The 15,052-nt window shown below is 50.3% G+C and overlaps 1 protein-coding gene across 4 annotated transcripts in view; it reads right to left on the bottom strand.

Moving 5' to 3' along the window:
• The window catches only part of PCBP3 (poly(rC) binding protein 3), a 231,169-nt gene extending 221,934 nt beyond the window's left edge, over nucleotides 1–9,235 (bottom strand). For all 4 annotated transcript variants that reach the window (XM_025292973.3, XM_025292977.3, XM_025292983.3 and 1 more), the window contains exon 1: nucleotides 9,038–9,235. The gene's annotated coding sequence lies outside the window, so the exon portion shown is untranslated. The remainder of the gene's footprint in view (nucleotides 1–9,037) is intronic.
• Nucleotides 9,236–15,052: the final 5,817 nt, after the last annotated feature.

Raw genomic sequence — 15,052 nt, 5'->3', positions numbered from 1 at the left:
AGAAAAATATGATATGATGCAAAAAATGTTCACTATCTACAAAGAAGAAAGTTGTTCATAAAACATATTATGGAATGAATCCCACCTTGAGGAAATGCATATCATATATTATATAAAAGTAGAAAAAATTGGCTATCCTTGCGTGGTAAGACTATAGATGATGTTGATTTTGTGCTTTATACTTTCTGCCTATTTCAATTCTTTTATAAATAGAAAAAGATTTTAATAATTAAAAAATTGATTATCCCCAATAGATTCAAACAACCTTCATCAGCCTAAACCCACTTCTAGTGAGGTCACTGGGAGGTCAGTACAAATCTGGTGCATTAGTCTTCTACAGCTGCATGACAAACTGTAGCAAGGCCATAAGTCTGAAAAGGCTTGACTGGGTCCTCTGCTTAAGGTCTCATAAGGCTGCAGTCATGATGTTGGCAAGATTATATTCTCATTTGCAGGCTTTACTGGGGAAGAATCTGCTTCCAAGCTCACTCAGGTTGTTGGTGGAAGTTGCTTCCTTGCTGTAAGACTGAGGGTCCCTACTTCCCACTGGTTGTCTCTGGAGGTGGCCCTCAGCTCCTAATGGCCACCTTGCAGTTCCTGCCATGTGGGCTTCTCCAACTTGGGTGCTTACTCAAGCCAGCAGAGAGACTCTCTAAATCAGTTTCCGGGCTTCCTGGTGGCTCAGTGGTAAAGAACCCACCTGCCAATGCAAGAGATGCAGATTCAATCCCCGGGTTGGGAAGATCCCCTGGAGAAGTCAATGGCAACCCACTCCAGTATTCATGCCTGGAAAATCCCATGAACAGAGGAGTCTGATGGGCTATAGTCCACAGGGTCACAAAGAGTAGGACATGACTTAGTGATTAAGCAACAACAACAGCAAATCAGTTTCTAGCAAGACAGAATTGCATAATGTAACATAATAATGGAATTTGTGTCCCATCACTTTTGCCTTATTCCATTAGTTAGAAGCAAGTCACAGGTCCCACCTCAATGGGGATGGGGGTATTAAACAAGGTGTGAATACTAGAAGGTGAGGACATGGTGAGCTCAACTTCATTCACACAGTCTGTCCACTCTACCTAGCTTCCCACTGCAGAGCTCAGACAAAGGAGAGAAGCTTGCACTTGGATGTGAAGACTCTTCTGATCAACCAACCACTCATAAACACAACTGAACCCTGCCCTTTGCATCTCTGACGTAGGACAGTACTGTAAAAAGTGATGGGAATGTTCACAATGAGTCAGAGTTCATGTAGAGGATTTCAGCAGGTCCTGTGCCAGCCATGAAGGATGATTAAGATTTTGATCAGGGGAAAGGAATGAGAATGAGAGATATTTCCTCTGCAGTGAGGAGAGGTAGAGAAGCAGGAACTCCCAAGATGGGTTCTGGAGAAAGTGAGCAGGATGGTTTGTTCACAAGAAATCTAACTGGCCCCTTGATAGACAACATACTTGGAAAAACTTGGAACAAGACCTCGAGAGGAACACAGTTTTAATTTTGGCTTATTTGGCAGCACAGACATCAATTAGCTTCCACAGTGTGGTTAAATATTACTAATATTTACCAGTCTCCAGTTGTTCTAAACTTCCAGAACATGGAAGACTCCGCCTTCCTGCTCCATTTGAAACTAGGCATGTCCAGAATGACTCCCTCCAGCCAAAAAAATGTGAACAGAATGGACCAGCTTCTAAAGTGATTAACTGCAAGCATCTCCATGTTCTAAAAGGGTCCACATCTAGAACATTTAGGAAGCAGTTCTGCCAAACTTCCAAGGAACAAACATCTCTCCCTTTCAGAAATTACTGCAGAGATGATGAAGCATCATCTTGATACCAAATCTGATTAAGAGCAATATAAGAAAAGATTATCAATCAATACTTCTTATGAAATATATACCAAAATCAAAAGTGAAAGATTACATACTTGGATCCAATAATAATTTTTAAATGTAGTGTATCATGACAAAGTAGAGTTGATCCCAAGAAACCAATGATGATTTAAAATTAAAAATATTAATGATGATTTAAAATATTAAAATATTTCACCTCAGAGTTCAAGGAAGAAAATATGTAAAATTATAAAATAGGTAAAGAAACCACCTGATAAAATTAAAAATCTATAAATGATTTTTTAAAATATTTACTAGGTAAGACCATCCTTACCCTAATAAAAGGAATCTACCAGTACACAACAAACTTCATATTTAACAGTTTGAAAACATTGCCTTTAAACTGAAAAATAATATTAGGATAGCCTTACCACAATTTCTATGCAACTTTGTTTAGTGGTCCAAACAAAGGGAATAAGACAAAAAAATAAGATAAAATAAAAGATTTAAGGACTAGGAAGGAAGAAATGAAATTATAACTATTTACATGGAGAAATTCAAAACAGATCCACACATTTGTGAGGTCTGGTATGTTTCAAAGACAGTACTGCAAATCACTGGGGAAAGAACGGTACTCAATAAACAGTACTGGCAAAAGGGAAAAAAATCTAAAATCATATCTCTACCTCCTGCTTCATAAAAAAATAAGTTCAAAGTAGAATATAAGGAGGAAATATTTTTTAAAAATCTTTAAGAGGAGCATATCTTATGACCATGAGGTAAACAATTTCTTAAATAAGACTTAATAACCACAAACAGTAAGAAAAAGATTGATAAATTTGACAACATTAAAATTAAACATCTGTTCATCAAAATAGCATTTGTATAGAACAGTCTTATGGACTCTGTGAGAGAGGGAGAGGGTGGGAAGATTTGGGAGAATGGCATTGAAACATGTAAAATATCATGTATGAAATGAGTTGCCAGTCCAGGTTCGATGCACGATACTGGATGCTTGGGGCTGGTGCACTGGGATGACCCAGAGGGATGGAATGGGGAGGGAGGAGGGAGGAGGGTTCAGGATGGGGAACACATGTATACCTGTGGCAGATTCATTTTGATATTTGGCAAAACTAATACAATTATGTAAAGTTTAAAAATAAAATAAAATTTAAAATAAATAAATAAATAAATAAAATAGCATTTTTAAAAGGATAAAAAATAGGACACAAATAGAATCCAAATATATAAAGAACTTCAAAAAAACTATAAAAAGGATAACCCAGGCACAGAAACAGACAAGCAATATAAGAATACAATTTATAGACTTGAAAACTCAGGAAGCCAATAAATGGGTAAAAAAAATCCTCAAACTCACTAGTAATCAAGGAAATAGAAATTAAAACAGTGAGATGTTTCATATCTACTCAACGGACAACAATTAAACATCTGAATTACAAAGGATCAGCAAGGAAATGAAGAAACAAACCTTTGGGACTTGTTTGCAACAGCTTTGCGGTTGGAACTGGGCCTACCCTATGATCCCACAATCCCCACAATATCATGCATAGATAGATGTATACCTGATCCACTCTCCCCTGTGTTCCCAGCACAGGGAAAAGCGAACCAGTGGGACATGGCAACTAGCAGGGGTGGAGGCTGAGCAGGATGCTTAGAGGAAAGCTTCAACTGGGATTCAAGCCAGCTAACGCAATGTCAGAAACCAGTCTTGCCAGGAAATGAAACGGGGGATCAGAACCCTGCTAACTTAGGGCAACCTCCTCCTAAATAGCAACTGGATCTGTTTATCTTCTACAGCCAAACTGACCAGGTTACTTCCTCTTTAAATTTCCCCAGCTGAAACTTTCTAGAGCAGAGTCCCAACTCAGTTTCTTGCAGCCGCTCTAAAAAATTTTCCATTGAATATAATGGTTTAACATAACACAAATTAATTACCTTGTAGTGCAGGAGGTCAGAAGTCAGTCTACAGCCATACCACCCTAAACGCACCCAATCTCAGCTGATCTCAGAAGTTAAGCAGGGTCGGGCCTGGTTAGTGCTTGGATGGGAGGACGTCAGACACAGGTCTCAATGGGCTAGAATCAAAGTGTCAGCCCAGTTGTGTTCTTTTCTGGAAGCTTGACTGGAGAACCAATTTTCTCACCTTTTCCAGAGTCTGGAGGCTGCCTGTATTCCTTAGTTCATGGTCCCTTTCATCTCCAAAACCAGCAGTGAAGGGTAGAGTCTTCCTCACTTTACAGCACTCTGACACTGACTTTTCTGCATCTCTCTTCCATATTTAATGACCCTTGTGACAACTTTAGGCCCACTCGGACAATTCAGGATAATTTGTTTTAAAGTCAACTGATTAACACCCTTCATTCTAACTGCTACCTTAAATCCTCTTTGACACATAACATATTCACAGGTTCTAGAGCTCAGGATGCAAGCAGCTTTGGGAGGCCATTCTTCTGCACACTACACGTCTCCTCAACTTCCCCTCCCCCACAATACCTCTAGCAGAGTCCCAACCTTTTCACAACATCCCCCATACCTCCAGCCTCAGCACCACCATACTCCCTGTCCTCCAATGACAACAACTTTCTGGTCTTGTGTAATCAATGTATACCCATCTATGCCCAAATAATTACAACCCAAACTCCAGGGCTCAGCCCAGAAGTCAGCTCCTCTCTGAAGCCTTCTTTGATTCCCAATGTAAATGAATCACACACCAACCCAGCTTCCTGTGTACCCCAATTGCAGCACTGAGTGTGTCCCCTGTAATCATCTGTCTTCATGTCCTGTCCTCAGTCCAAAGTGCTGAGTCCTTCAAAGATAACTCTGTCTCATTTCCCTGTGGGTTCCCAGATCATAGCACAGTGCCTGGCAAACAGCAGCCCTCAGAGAGGATTTCTGAAATTTCGAGGAGGCAGAAGGAAGCTGCCTTCAGTCTCCCTCAACAAACCAGATGTCAAAGAGTAACCAGGGTTACATGTACAGATGACAGGGCCAAAGAACTAGTTCAGATGTTCATAATAAAAAACACCTCAACAATCCACTGCTTTGTTTGATGCACAATTTACTATCATGTGGAAGAATCTCTGTACAAGTGACACTCATTATTTTTTACTGCTAACCTGTTCTAAACAGACAAAATTAGCCTCAAGATAAATAAAGAATTTATCTAAAATTACATACAAAGATGTACTCAAAACTCTAGACAAAAGAGTAGATATTGCTCCAATACAACAGGAATGCTTGGCAATTGCCCAACAGCCCCACCACATTCTCAGAGGGCTCCAGCCCCTCTCCTGGAAGACCGGGAAGCACCATGCCAATGAGGCTGAAGGATGTTACAATCAACTCTGTTTGTTGTTGTTTTGTCACTAAGTCGTGTCTGACTCTTTTGTTACCCAGTGGACTGTAGCCTACCAGGCTCCTCTGTCCATGGGATTTTCTAGGCAAGAATACTGGAGTGGGTTGCCATTTCCTTCTCCAGGGGATCTTCTAGACCCAGGGACTGAGCCTGCATCTCCTGCATTATAGAAGGATTCTTTACCACTGAACCACCAGGGAAACCCCAACTCTGTTTAGGGAAAAGCAAAGTGCCTCTATGTACAAATATATATGTATATTTTAGTGAAGAGAACATTTTTAAAAAGGGTGTTAGTTAAGCAAACAGGGTCTCACTTAATTTCAATGGCTTGTTAGTTGATGTCCATACTGTAAGAGGAAAATTCTCACCTGGGGTGAAGGGGACTAACCAAAGCATAGGTTGAATCAGCACAATTATCAACATTTTAGAAAAAGAGATATTAATATGCCTTGAGTTTTTAAAAGGCATACTTCCATTCAGGTCCAGTAGGATTCCTTTGTTCAACTCTTCTTTAATAGTGTGAATCCTGAAATTCATTTTAAAACTCCAAAACCACACTCACACTGGAAAGGAAATTTGAGACAAAAAAATAAAAAGAAAAACCCAGAAATAAACGGGCATGTATTCAGCACCATGGACAGTGGGGCTGGACGCTTTTAAGAGTCTCTGCAGCCCGAGCTGACAAGTAACACCAGCTGCTGCTGCAGCTGCTGCTAAGTCGCTTCAGTCGTGTCCAACTCTGTGCGACCCCATAGACGGCAGCCCACCAGGCTCCCCCGTCCCTGGGATTCTCCAGGCAAGAACACTGGAGTGGGTTGCCATTTCCTTCTCCAATGCATGAAAGTGAAAAGTGAAAGTGAAGTCGCTCAGTTGTGTCTGACTCTTAGCGACCCCATGGACTGCAGCCCACCAGGCTCCTCCGTCCATGGGATTTTCCAGGCAAGAGTACTGGAGTGAGGAGCCATTGTCTCCAGAGCCCTCCAGAAATGTACAGTATTCATTCTAATGTTTAACTTGGGATTGATTCCAATACATGAGCAGGTATTTTTCTTTGTTATGGCCTAAAAGACAGCCTTTTTTACCAAAGGGATGCACAACTTTCATCTACCAAAATCTGCTTTGTGAAAAAGCCCTGAGATTTCTGTGAACATAGGAATAACTTTGCCATTGACTCATGACTACAGGTCCAGGAAGTGAAACTGCCGGAATAGAAACAGTGTCCAACCTTGAATGGCTAGATTGTTTCAAGGGGACTTGTGGGACTTCTGCAAATATAAACACTGCATGCTGTTTTAAACATGGAACAAAATAAATCCATATGGTGAAATTTTCTCATAAATACCCTTAAAATGTAATCATAAAACTGTGTATTTTCTCCAACTCTGAGTATTAATAAAGATATCTGGAAAAGTGATGTTGTAAAGTCCAACATTGCCACTAATTAACACCACCTGTGGCAATATCGGTCACAAAGCCCTGATTTCTACACAGGCTATCTAATCTTTTCAGCTAAAAAACAAAACAAAAACTCCTTTTACCAACAAACCTTTTTTCAAAACCTTATAATATTGAGTATTAGCTAAGAAAACACATGCTATGCTTAGTCACTCAGTTGTGTCCGACACAGACTGTAGCCCACCAGGCTCCTCTTTCCATGGGTATTCTCCAGGCAAGAATACTGGGGTGGGTTGCCATGCATGCTGCTGCTGCTGCTAAATCGCTTCAGTCGTGTCCGATTCTGTGCAACCCCATAGACAGCAGCCCACCAGGCTCCCCCGTCCCTGGGATTCTCAAGGCAAGAACACTGGAGTGGGTTGCCATTTCCTTCTCCAATGCATGAAAGTGAAAAGTGAAAGTGAAGTTGCTTAGTCGTGTCTGACCCTCAGCGACCCCATGGACTGCAGCCTTCCAGGCTCCTCCTTCCATGGGATTTTCCAGGCAAGAGTACTGGAGTGGGGTCCCATTGCCTTCTCCGTGTCATGCATAAAGTTATATAAAACCTAACACACTTGTAATGAACTTGCACTGTGTAAATAACAGCATCTACAAACAAGAGAACATTAGTGCTCAAAAGTGACCAATGTCAGTCAGTGACTGCACTTGTATTTGAAGACCCCTTGATATCTGGTGGATCTCCGGGTCTGAACACACCACTCACAACTACTCCAATTCCCCTGATGTAAGGATCAATGAGATTGTTTCAGATTCTGCCAGCAACCCCTCCAGAGTGTCACTGTTCTGCAAACAGTCTCTGGGCCAAAATGCACATCTCTGAGACATTTTATGATGATATGAGTTGTTCCTGCACGTGAGAGGACTGGAAGTTAGTTTTCTTCAATAGGAAAGTACCTTTGCACACTTCCTTTGGTTCCCAATTCTAAAGACAAGTTCAAAGAACAGAAACGGGGCAACAGCTCACCCCTGACAGCAAATTAAATTCTGGAAGGATGAGGGCAACCTGTGCCAGAGGAATGGTGTGAACTGCATGGTCTGTTTATTACCCAGTCTAGTCTGTAAACGTCTCTCATCAAGGCCCTGCTGCCCTAGGAGTCCTTTTGGTCAATTACACATCAGAAATCCTCATCACCCCAGAGTGCCCTTAGCCCACATGCAGAGCCAAAGAGACCCGGAAGTCCGTGTTGCCTCAAAAGAAGGTGGGGAAAGATAATCAACCTCAGGCACAAGGTTTAAGACCCGGCTTTTGTTAACTTTCAATTTTGTGATGCAAGTGCTTCGGAGTACTAAGTAAAAAAGTAGAAGCGGAGAAACACACACACACACACTCTCAGTAAACAATACTTCCAGAGTGAAACATTTATGGGAACAATAAGAACACTTTTGGACCCACCCCAAAATAAAAGAAGAACATACAGCAACCAGAAGAGGGGGGCCGCACCGCCGCAGGTGCCCTGCTCCAGGCTCTGACTCGGGTCACGGAGGGAGGCAGACGCGAGTCGAGGCGGCAGATGCTGGGAGTGTGAGCGAAGGGGACACAAAGGGCACCCGCGGATCCCCTCTCTCGGTCCCGGCGCCGCCCCGAGCTCCCCGCGCCCCTTCCCTCCCCTGCGCCCGCCGCCCCAAGCCCAGCGCCAACCATGCGCTTTCCCTCACATCTTTCCTCAGACAGACGCGACGAAACTTACACCGTTTTGAAACGTGAGCCTCCTGAAGTCCGGAGCAGACCTGCGGCAGACACCGGCTGACAGGCCAGCCTGAACCCCGCGATCCTTGTTTACAACTTCTGATCGCGGAGGACGGCCCAGGCGGGGTCCGCGCTTCGCCGAAGCCGCCCTGTCACTTCACTCAGAAACCCTCCCGGCGCCCAGTTTCCGTCCGGATCGGCTATCCCGTGAGCTGGCAGCGCGGCCCCAGCGCCAACTTGAGGAGGGGGCGCTGCCGGGTCCTCCGGGACCGCCCCGCCCCGCCTCCGGCCCCGCCCCGCCCGGCCCGCGACCCCGCGGCAGCCCAACTTGGTCCGGGCCCCACGGGGGTCCGCCGCGCTCTCCGCGGAGCTCGGTCTGGCGGATACCTGCGCCCCTCGCCCGGCCCGAACCCCGAACCCGGTCACGGGTTCCCGACCCCTGGTTCGACCTCGATCTCGGCTCGACCTCGACCCCAGTTAGGGGTCTGGGGCCCCGATTGGACCCACGATCCCCCGCGCCGATCCCGGCCAGGACTCGAACCCCCGACCCCCGATTCTTGTTCCCGATCCCTGGTTACGATCCCGGCTCGACCCTGGCCGGGACCCCTACCCTCGACCCCCGACCCCGGCCCCGGACTCCAGCCGATTCCCCACCCCCCGATCCCCGGCCCTGCCCGCTATCACTCACCTGTCCCGCGGCAGAGGGCGTGCCCGCGGGCCGGCCCACGGGAGGGCGGCCGGGGCGGGGCTGGGGGGTGAGGACTGAAGATCCCAGTGGTGCCTGAGCCTGAGGCGACCAAGCCTGAAGCGACTGAGGCGACTGAGGCGGCAGTAGCTGCTCCTGGCGCTTCTGGCGAGGCACTGCGCGCGGCGTGGGCCCGCCCCCTCTAAGCCGCTGACCAATCCTGAGCAGCGCGCCGCCGCTGGCCCCGCCCCGTCGAGGAGCAGGTCCTCGCGAAAGCGGGCCCCGCAGGCCAATCGAACAGCGGAACGGCGACGAGTACAACCAATCGAAGCTCAGGAAGCTCCGCAGAAAGAAACCAATTAGCGTGGCCGGGGCAGGGCGGGGCCATGGGAGGTTCACTGTGGGGGCGGGGCCAGATCCGGGCGGAGCCCAATGCGGGGAGGGAGACGTCAATGGAAAGGGGCGGGGCCTAGAGCTAGCAGGTCCACCCACCGGGGCGGTGACAAGGGAGAGGCAAGAGGGCGGATCCACAGATTGGGTAGGGTGGGGAGGGCCCCAAAACCGGGCGAGGAGGAGGGGAGTTGTGCAAGGTAGGATGAGACCATCAATGGGGAGGAGGCGGACTACTGGGGGGGCGTGGCCTGGGGCGGGTCCCGGGACCTTGGAAGTAGGAGCAGGGGGAGGAGTGTACCGGTGGGGGCGGAGGGAAAGGGCGGGTCCCTGCAGGGGCAGGGGCGGGTCTGGACGGTCTGAGATGCCTGCCCCCTGCACCCGCCAGGTGGGCGCCTGCCCTCGCTCCGCCCCGGGAGCAGGGTCCTAGGTTGGTCGCGAAAGCGGGACTGCGCCCCGCCATCCCCCCGCCTGACACGAGTCAGACCCCCACCTGTCCCGGTCCCCCGCCTGGTGCCCCTTATCCCGCTCTGCAGAATCGCTGAGTCTGGCCGCACATGTCCGCCTACCCGCCTAGCAGACCCAGGACGCGGTGCACGTGCACATGTATGTTCTCAGGCGCCTGGTCAGCACACCTGTCCGCAGGTGACAGGAGGGGACTGTGGATGTCTCAGGTGTTTTTGTCCCGTTACCGTTTTTTTCTATCCCTCCTGAACTGCGTTCTGCTTTACTTTGTTTCTATTGTGGTCATTTTCGAGGCACTGAATCCCAGTGTCCCATCCCTGCCTTACGGCTATTCTTAGCAGAGGATTATTTCTTGCAGCCCACCTACTAAAGACTGGAGCCAGGTCGCAGGTACTGCCGCCGGTGATGCCGCCCTTGACCGGACAGGGGAGCCAGCAGGGTTCTGGGATGTTGCCCTCCCCCAGAACCCCTCCAGAGCTGGAGCGCCCCCCACCCCCAGATCCATGAAGGGATGGCCCTCAGCCCAGCCCAGCCTCCTTAGGCCTTGCAAAAGTGGAGGGGTCAACCAGAAGGCCAGATACCTCCAGGACTGTAGGACTTCTGACCCCAGGTCCCAGCAGCTCAGGCCACCATGCCCGGGTTTGGGGATTAGCCTGGGAACACAGCCTCGTCCTCTGCGCAGTCCTGTTCATGGCCCCTTCAGTACTGTTTGCTCCTGAACGGGGGCAGGAGGCATTTCCCAGGCTTCTCCTCTGTGAACTCCTTTGTGGATCCCTGGAAGCCGACACCCTGAGTCACCATTATGACTGCTTTTTTCTGAGGAAGCATTAAAAGTGATCCTAGCGCCCAGAACCTCACCACAGTACACAAAGGACCCCACTGACACCCAGAGCAGACAAAGCTGGGCAACACTCAAAAAGTTTACACTGTCCACCCCAGACACGGGGCAGCAGTCAGTGAAAGCCCAGGGTAGGGGCGGGGCAGGAAGAGCTGTGTGCTCATTTGTCTTCACATGTCACTCATGTGATACACAGACAAGCTTTAAGAAAGAGCCTAGGCTGGAGGGCTGTGGGTGGGCCCACGGAAGGGCAGCAGCGCTGGGAGAGGCTAGAGTCCCAGCAGAATGTGGGGTGTGAATCCTCCCTAAGAAGAGGGTCTCTGTCTCAGCCACGCAGGGGGCACCTGTCACACTTCTCCCAGCAGGGAGATGCGGTTAACTGTGTGCCCTGGAAGGACCACCGTGGGGGAGGGAGGAAGGTACAGCGGGAGAAGAAGGTGGTGGAGGCCCTGGCTGGGTGGTCCTGAGGAGACATGAGGCTGGAAGTGAACAAATGGGGCAAGGGCAGGCCTCAGCCCCAGAAGAGGGAGCCCAGAGACCAGGGCTGTAAGAATGTGCTATGTCCTGAATGGGGCTTAACCTCACCTTGACTTTGCAGGCAGGGGTTGGGGCAGAGGTACCCTAGGACCTTACTCCAGAGGCCAGAACAGGGCAGGCATGCAGGCAGAGCACCCTCAGCCCGCCCCCTCCCCCCAGATTACAGGCTGCCAGCAGCCCACTTACCCGTCCTCTCCAGGAGCCCTCGGCCTCTCAGCTGCCTTCCTCGCCTCCTGAGACACAGTTAGTCATTAGGAGAGTAATGATAGTGTTTTCAGGACAGCATGTTGGACCCTAACAACTCTCAATTATTTCCAGTTCCTGCCAGCCCCAGGAGGAAGAAAGCTGCTCTTCTCGTGCCTCCGCCCTTGACACACAAGACAATCCATGTTGCTGGCATATTATCATAGGTTAGCAGATCTCTGAAAGCCAGGCTGCGCAGGGGAGCAGTCCCCACCCCCACAGCAGCTGGGGGCCTGGAGCGGGTCTAGGCTCCTCCCCTCTAAGCAGGTTGCCCTGCCTAGAACTCTGCCCTGTGCTCCAGGCACTTCCCCTCCACAGGCCCTGAGGACGCGCGTATGTGTACCCTTTAGATCACTGTCACCACCACCATCCTTCCCGTGAGAAGCACCCCCAGGGGCCCATGTTTATAAATAACTCCCCGGTGTCTTGTTGGGGGCACAGGGAGCTGGGAGAGAAGGGACCGCGTAATTATCATCTGCTTGGAATGATGTCAGATGAAGCCCAGCACTCAGCCTTTCTGACTCTCACACACACCCCTGCGGCTGGAGAGTCGGGGAGGGTGGGAGGGGGTGAACACATTATCTTGGCTGGAGCCTGGGGCGTGGGCTCCAGATCAGTCAACTGAAAGGGTGGGAACACAGCTAAGAGCAGAAAGCAGTCCTGGAGTAATCTGTGCCAACACCCTCCCAGATGTGAGGCCCCCCGCCCCGGTGCCCTCACGCACAGCCCCCAGCAGCCCTGCCATGCAGAGAGGTCTGGAGCAGTTGACCTGAGTCTGCTGTGGGCCTGGGGCGTCACTGGCCTTCCGCAGTGAGAACTCACGTGGTGCTCAAGACCACCCCGGCGCTCAACCTGAACCAAGTGACACAGTTTGCCCAGCGAGGACTGAGGTGCTGCTGCTAAAATCCCCTTCACAGAGCCAGAGGCAGAAGGGCCTTCTGAGGCCCACAGCCCAGTTCCTGCTGCCCTGGCTGGCTCACAGGTGACTCTGATTGCCAACTGATGGAGTGAAAGTCGGAAAGCTAGTAAACCAGTCTGTGCCCAAGCTGCCCTGGTTAGGGGAGTACACCGGCTGCACACACGGTGCTTCCCACGTGACGCAGAGTCCAAAGCACGCACCTGCCTACCTCACCTCACTGCTATAGCATCTGGCTGTGATTGGATGAGGGGCGATCGAGGGGGCCCTGTTCCCTGGCCCATAACCAGGGGCAGAGGCCGCACCTGCCCAGAGCAGAGCTAGGCCAACCAGGGTCCAAGGTGCCCCAGCTGGGGTGAAGTGACAGTGGACATGTGCACCAGAGGCAGGAGAGAGGAGCATGGGGGGGCATCTGAGGGAGACACACAAGAAGGGCTCGTCAGCAGGTGTTGAGGCGGCCAGGACTCCTCCTTGCCATCTTCACACCTGGCCAGCTAACCTGCACCCTACACCTCCCTGTACCTGAACCACAGGTTGCCCCGTGTCTGTGCGCCCGAGAGACCCTGTCCTCTCAGATTTGTACAACACCCAGCAGAGAGTCCTGTGGATCTGAGGGACCAGAGGCCACAAAATGTCCTCGGGGTAGACATGGAAGGTACCCCCGCTGCTGGGAAGCTGGATTCAGATCACATGTGGAACCAGGGCTCTGAACCCCAAAGGACACATACCCTGGGGGTGAACAGGGCTCTTCTTTGCACCTGTGAGAAAAATTCCAGCCCATCGGCTCAGGTGTCAGCCTGGAATGAGCACATCTGCGCCCCACAGTCTGTTGTGACAGAGGCAGGGGCTCGCCCTGCACTCCAGCACCCCCAGTGCTCTGGGCTCAGCCGCCTCCGTGCTCTTGGCCCCGCACACGAGAGCCCATGAGTCACGACTGCCCTTGACTGCACCTCCCAGCTCTGAACAGTCAGGCTCCGGGGCCAACAAGCCACTTCCAGCAGGGAGAGACAAAGACAGAGACAGAGAAACAGAGAGACAGACAGACCGAGACAGAGAGAGAACAGAAAGACAAAGACACACACACACACAAGGAGACATACAGAGAGAGAGAACAGAGACAGAGACACAGAGAGACATGGAGACAGAGAGACGCAGAGAAAGAGACAGAGTCAGAGAGAGACAGACAGAGACGGAGGAACAGAGAGACAGAAAGAGTGACAGAGACAGACAGAGACAGAGACAGAGACCGACATAGAGACAGACACAAACACAGAGAGACAGAGAGAGAGAGGATGGCAAAGAGGGACTGGCCCTGCCCCCAAGCCCCAGACCCTCTGCTGCCTCCCCTCCCCCACTGCAAGCAGAGCAGCCCCGCTTTTGTCTTTCTCCTAAGCAAGATTTCTGATATTTTGCGTAAACAAGAAAGTCTATGTTGCCTTCTTTTTGCTCAGAAAAGAAACACCCGTCTGCACACACCTCCCCGAGCAGCAGTGACGTCATGGCTCATCCGGACTTTATTTCAGGAAGACTTTCAGCTCTGGGAAAGTGTCAGCCAAAGCCCCAGCCCTTCTCCCTGAGGGCGCCTGGGCTCCGGAGAGACAACTCTGGCTTTGTCTCTGTCTCCGCAGCCCTCCCTCCACGCACGGCTTCAGGAGGAAGTCGCTGGTCCCCGGGGTTGGGTGGGGTGGGCTCTCAAGCTCCGCACTACAGACACCTAAGGCTCTAAAAAAACTCTTCATCGGCTGCTTTTTTGCTGAAAGTCACGTGAGCCTTTTCTGTTGATAAAAATAATCATCTCTCCGTTGTGTCCGACTCTTTGCAACTCCATGAACTGTAGCCCACCAGACTCCTCCGTCCAGGGGATTCTCCAGGCAAGAACACTGCAGTGGGTAGCCATGCCCTCCTCTAGGGGATCTTCCCAACCCAGGGATTGAACCCAGGTCTCCTGCATTGCAGGTGAGTTCTTTACCGTCTGAGCCACCAGAGAATCCCCGAATAACATCAGTGGAGACAAATTTGAAAACACAGAACTGCTTATTGAATATTCTGTCATAGAAAGAGGATGAGGGGACAGGCTCAACCCCACCCCCCAAGCCTCTCTTTATTTGGAACCCCCAATTTTCTTGGGCTCCAGTTAGTCTTCATTTCTCTGCTGCACTGCCCTCCACTTTACTGGGCTCTACACCTTCTGTCAAAGACCTCTGGTGAGAATGGTAAGGTGAAAGTTCAGAAATGTAAATGTTGAAAAATTACCATCAAAAATTAAATTTGGGGGAGAAGCCCTCGCTGTGAAGGGATCACAAACTGATCTGGCTCCCAGAGGGGTCTGTGAATTCCGTCTCCCAATTACCAGCCAAGGGGGTGGGGAGGTGAGGGGGCATCTGCAAACCCACGAACGAACACAAGGTGACCAAGAAACATCACAAGTTCTCAAGGGCGCCCTGCCCACCATCCTGAAGGTGAAGAGCCAGGGCCCACACAAGGCCGTGTGGCCAGAACCAGAGCAGCAAATGGGTTCCCTTGGCAGGTGGAGTGCAAAGGCAGGTCCCTTCCCCCTCCAACTGGACATCCGGACAAGCCCGAGGTCGGTCCCTCCCCACCTCCATGTGCCATGCTCAGTGGGCCGACT

Source organism: Bubalus bubalis, chromosome 1, assembly GCF_019923935.1.
Source record: "Bubalus bubalis isolate 160015118507 breed Murrah chromosome 1, NDDB_SH_1, whole genome shotgun sequence".
Lineage (NCBI taxonomy): Eukaryota > Metazoa > Chordata > Mammalia > Artiodactyla > Bovidae > Bubalus > Bubalus bubalis.
Note: the sequence above shows the minus strand (reverse complement) of the source record. Positions and strands in the feature narration are given on the sequence as shown.